At 37.1% G+C, this 5,845-nt stretch overlaps 1 long non-coding RNA gene across 1 annotated transcript; it reads left to right on the top strand.

The window, feature by feature from the left end:
- Positions 1-2,421: 2,421 nt before the first annotated feature.
- Positions 2,422-5,233, top strand: LOC145306569 (uncharacterized). Its single transcript, XR_013875065.1, has 2 exons — positions 2,422-2,501; positions 3,033-5,233. It is a non-coding gene; the product is annotated as an uncharacterized LOC145306569 (long non-coding RNA).
- Positions 5,234-5,845: the final 612 nt, after the last annotated feature.

Here is a 5,845-nt window from a genome sequence, read left to right as displayed (position 1 = left end):
AGTGCCTATAAAAAATTACGTCATACTGGCCTACCATTGGTGAATAAAAATGTATTGTATACTGGCCTATCATTGGTAATTTAGTCTGTGTATTGGCCTATCAGTTGTCATTTGTATTGTTTGACGTCATTTTTATAAGCACTGTAAAAAACTTCATCATAGTTTTTAAAAATGGCCACAGTAAAAGTGTCTGACTATGACGTCAGAAAAAATTAACAATTAACCAATGAGAAGCCAGTATTCACAATGGTAAAATATATAGCGGCCTCATATTGGATAGTTGTTAATTTATTCTGACGTCATAGTCAGACACTTTTACTGTTTTCTTAAAAATACGATTTTAATCTTATAATCTCATTTTAATATCCGCAGAAAGCTATCTCTAATACCCTTAGATGACTTCAGTTCAGGTGGTTTGTATTCGCAGGCTGAGTTGAACGACTGGCAACAACTGCTGGCGTTCCCAGCATACAAGAGTGCCATGCTGACCGGCCTATCCTATGGCTCCTGCGTTCAGCAAGGCAGCTGTTCGGCCACAGGAGACCATGGGATAGTGTCCTACAACATTGACCGACTGGCGGAGGAAGGAGAGGCAGCCCTGGATGTCTGGGCAGGATTTAGACAAGCCATCCACGAGTGGGGAGATGGCGCAGCCATACTGTGCTTGCTGTTGTTGATCCTCAAACTGCTGGGGGACCTAACCATCATTTCTCTGGCAGCAGCACAGGGAGGAGTCCGGGCAGCCCTGAATGCGATATCACAAGTGTTCCTGTACCATCCAGCTTTATATAGGAAAGCGCTGGCTAGAGCCAGGCTCAACCATGCCAAGTCCCGGAACTTTTCAGTGGACTGGGATGCCATTCCCATCGGCAGGGAAGCAGCCAAGGAAATGGTGTCTATGAAATCAACTGACAGCGGGCATGACCGCCCAGGTAGGCCAGGACCGCCCTCTGGCAGACCCCGCGGCCCCTCAGGAGGACAGGCCGCTGCTCAGACAATCAACCTGGCAGCCAGTGCCCCAGCCGCTGCCAACAACAACCAGCAGGCCCCACTGCTGACCGTTCCAGCAACAACTGTGCCACCAGCAAACCTGATACCTGCCGGCGCTGACCAACGTATCCAACCCAAGTCAGCCTCTGCCTTCTATCCCACATTGGGAGCCCATCAACCCTAAGAAGATACTCACCACTAGGATTCCATTGAATCATTATCGTTTGTATATATTTTAGCCCTAAGGAGCGGGCCGAAGGCCTCAACCACTGTCGGAAGTCTGGTAGGGAAACCACCTCCCAGCCTTCCGAGGGGAGAGTTGTGGTATTCGGCAACCGTGAGCCATGTCTATGGCACCCCTGATCTGGGGTTCGGTGGAGGGTCAATGGCCCTCCCCCGAGTCCTGGGGAAGGGGTCTAGTGACCCCCTCCCTACGCTTAGAATTAATGATTGAATCTGTCATGTTTATTATGGTTAACTGTATTCTTAATTCTCCCCCACCCTCTCCAGGGATGGGGGAATCATTATTGCCCAAACTGACCATTGTATATGTATTATTTATGCTTTTATGTTATGATTATTTATTCCTATCCATGTAATTATTGTTTGTTGTATATAGCTTCAGTATCTCTTAACCCTTCAATAAAGTGACAACTGAAAATAGATGTTGATCATTATCTAGTGAAAGCTAGAGAAGCGTAGCTTCTCTATAGTAAGGTGTCCACGTCTGTCACACTGCCGTAATCTAATTGAACTCCGGTGTCTGCCATTTATCCTCGGCGGATACCACAATAACTTAAGACTTTAAACATGGTTCCCAGTGCTGCTGTGTCAGGTTCGAAATGTAAGTAGTTAGAGTAGGAGGAATGCCTAGGCTTATAAACTAGCCCAATTCAATACCATGCACAAATTTAGGACTTCCAATACAAAGTTCTACAATCAAAGGGTTAGTTTTCTAACCTAATATCCACCATTATTGGGTGTAAGAGTATTGCATCGCATTACAAGCGGATAAAGCCCTTGGGTTGAGATGGTTACTTTGAATTTTGCTCCAATTAGGTAATAGGTAGATCTTAATCACTGCCTCCAATTCAAAATGTTGTAACTTCTTCAATGCATTAGAGTGTAACACTAGAGGAAGAAAGGGTTAAATAACTATCTCCCCAACGCAACCGCCTTGTGAAACCTTTCTATTAGGTCATTGAAAATCAACCAATGGTGTCGCTTATATTAACACAGCTAAGTAGCAGAAAATAATTTAGAAGCAGACGAAAGAGGGCTTTTGAAAAAGGAAGGGAGGTAGTTGTCTGTATATACATCTATAATATAGATATGTTTTCAATGCTTAAAAAGGATATTGGACATGTAATACTATAATTACTGTATTTAGGTTTACTGTTATATTATCATTGGACATGGAATGCTGTATTTACTGTATTTAGGTTTACTGTTATATTATCATTGGACATGGAATGCTGTATTTTGCTCTTTTCGCTAACTTTTATTTAAAGGTAATTTTTTAAGCAAAGTTTTTCTATAATTATGGTCAGTCCATCAGTAATACCTTTTTGTACATTTAGGAATTTTATGTTTTTTTTAATCGATTTCAAACTAGGAATCCCTTCCAAAATAGATTTATCTTGACCCAAATAATGACCTGATCTGAAAGGATAATGGCATTAAACCATGCCGCGAAGCGCCTAAAATTATTTTTTAAGAGTATTACATCCTCCCTCTAAAATAACTATTGTTTGTGTCTTAAGCAATAAGTAATATATTTTTTAAAGTTTTCGTGGTGTCGAAGGGTTTCTATTTTTGTGGAGAAAGTGTGGAGGGGGGGGGGAGGGGGGCATTAAACAGGCCCTTACCGCCTCCCCTGGACGTAGTAGGTGTTTTTTTTCCATTACAGTTCAGAACTGGTTTGTATTCCGCGGAAATATAACGAACACCTAGCTTGATTAAAATTTTATTTTTTTCAGTAGCTGTGGGAAAGCTATAAGTTTACTGAAATATTGTTAATCAAAATATTTTTCTTATTTCAGGCCTATATTTCCAAACCTAAGAAACTAGACTAACCAAACAAATCAAAGAAATGTTTATAAAAAAGCTGCGATTCAGGATTCAGGCGTGTGGTAGGGGGGTGTCAACTCAACACGCCCATTAAAATTGAAATTGGGAAGGCCTACCTACCCGTTTTTACCCCTGGTAAATTGCTGAGCACGCCACTGAATAATGAACTTTGACATTGGTTAAAGAACCGGTTTTGATCCAGCTGAAATAAGTTGGATTCAAAAAAGGATACAGTATTACTTTTAACACTAATATGCTTTCATTTCAAGTATTAGAGTTTATTATTGTTTTTCTTAGATTTTTATTTTCTCGTTTATTTAAATCTCTTTGTATTAATATTAAAACCAGAACGATAATGTCAAATAGTAGCAGCAAAACTGAGGTGGATTCTTTAAAAAAATAGGGTCACTTAGTGAGACAAAATTATTAGTGAGGCAAAATTATTTTTGTGAAAAATCCTCCAAAATCGCATATAAAATTTAAAAATTAAATAAAATCATAAAAGGAATATTAACATAAGATTTTGTTTAATTTTTTGTAGATTTTTACGTGATTTTGGAGGATTTTTTGCAAAAATGATTTTATGAAATAGGGTGTATCAAAGGATTGAGGGGGTTAATCTAAAGTATTTTAAAATAAAATTGGGAGGGGGGGGGGGGGTAATAAAGACTTAGTTTAGACAGTCTAATGAAACTACATAAGTGTACTTATGTTGAAATTTTTTGACAGGAAAATTCCCCAGTAAAATCTTTGTGCGATAAGTTGATGAAATGTCGGTCTACATTTCAGATGCTTTCCTTCATATTGCTTTCCCATGATTTTGGAAAATATATAAAATATGGGGGGGGGGGGATTATTTTCGATGAGGTACTTTGAGGGAACCCTGACTGGCGGACATACTGACATAACTGACATAAATGAATTGTGAATTGTAGAGTAGTGTTGCTACAACAAACTTAAAAATGATTAATCTACTTTGCCAAAAATAAAAAGCTTATCAAAATGTTAATTCGCCGTACAAATTGTGGAAAAAACCAAATAAAAAAATATACACGACTTATGATGTAGTTGAAAAGCAGGGCTCGGCATCCGCGCATCAGCCGCCTGTAAGCTTCAGGGAAATTAACCTTTTGCCATTTTAAAAATCAACTGGAGGTCTAAACCAGACACACATATAGCAATCCCTATTTTTAAAAAAAATTCGTAGCATCCAAACAAATTTAAATTTGATGCTTATTCGCGGATGACGCGCGTCTACCGAGTCCTGTTATAAAGATGCTTATTTAGTAGAGAGAGGACAAATTTTTAATCATTTTTATCAATTTGAATCAGAGGCGTGCAGAAGGGAGTGTATTAACCCCCCTGAAAAAAAATAGGAAGTGGTTACTCTCTACACCCTTCTAAACCCCTCTTGACATGGGTCTACGCCACTTTATTTCAGGGCTGTGAAGGTAGAAGAGTCAAACCCTACTTTAATTTAAGGCAAGAGTTAACAAAAATTGTGTGCTTCGCGCGTCAATTTTTCAATTCAGGGACACTTGTTTGATAAAACCAATTGCAAGCCACTGATTTGAATCATATAGATATAATGCGTAGTTCCTCAGTGCTTATTATGCTATAAAATATTTTGTATGATTAATTAGGGATGACAGGCAAATTGCGCTATTTATTTTTCTTTTTCTGAAAAAGCTTTGTGAAAAAAAGGCATATATGTACATGTAACTTCTACAACTTTTAACAATTCAAAACATTTGTTTTTAATGCTTTCTTGTCATTTTTATGACCCTAGGGACCTACAAGGGGTTTTCTGTGTGTTTGCCACACTCTTTTTGTATATAGTTTTTTCCACCTAAGGTGGATTCTTAAAAAATTTGCCCCACTGATCGCTTAGTGGGGCAAATTTTTTTAAAGAATCCACTTCTGTTCTGTGAAAGTGTCCTACATAATTATTACTGTCCTAATCATTTACAAGGTTGCGTGAGGTTTATTTCAGTATGTATTTCATTTATTTTTACTCTTTAGTATCATGTGTGCGTCCATTTGAATAATAATTTTCATATCTTCACGATTTTTCATATTTTTTTAGCTTATATGTGTAGGCTTCAGAAAATCATTTCTAGACATTCTATGTGTTTTGTATGATTGTACATCAAAGGGCAGTAAGCCATTTTTTTTATTTAAGAAAAGCCTCAGTTTTTATGAAAATTAATTTTGTTCTGATTATTTTCATGACAAATAAGTAACACAAGATAAATTTGGCCATAGATATAGTTTTTTGCCTGTCCCCTTTTTATATTGGGCATTAATTAAACATCTAGTATATGTAGAAATAGAATAATGTATTTAAAAACTTTTTATATAAATTTCACAAATTAAAATCACATATAACTTGAGCTTTATTTAGGATGAATATTGATAAACATTTTTCCCCTAATTTCCGAAGTTGTACGACAGATAACCCAAATATTGCAAAAGCAATTTTTAGCTATTATTTATCTCCATTGTAACTCCATTTAATAAAATGTAAAAATAGCCTAATTTGTGAAAACAAAACGATTTATACATTATACATTAAAAATTTTTAATTTTTAAGTTTTTGTTTTTTGGAGTTTGAAGCTTTTTTAGCTAGTTGTAAATATTGAGATAGGATGAGGGTGGTACGTACAAAATCGGAAACTAAGATTCAGCTGGTCTAAATATTTTATTTGACATTTGGAATGGGAGGGATAGGACAATAGGCTGTAAATTATGCTGGTCCCCAAAGGTTTATAGGCACGTTTTCTCT

This window comes from Acartia tonsa, chromosome 14 (genome assembly GCF_053477335.1).
Source record: "Acartia tonsa isolate MP-2025a chromosome 14, ASM5347733v1, whole genome shotgun sequence".
In the NCBI taxonomy this organism is placed as follows: Eukaryota; Metazoa; Arthropoda; class Copepoda; order Calanoida; family Acartiidae; genus Acartia; species Acartia tonsa.
Note: the sequence above shows the minus strand (reverse complement) of the source record. Positions and strands in the feature narration are given on the sequence as shown.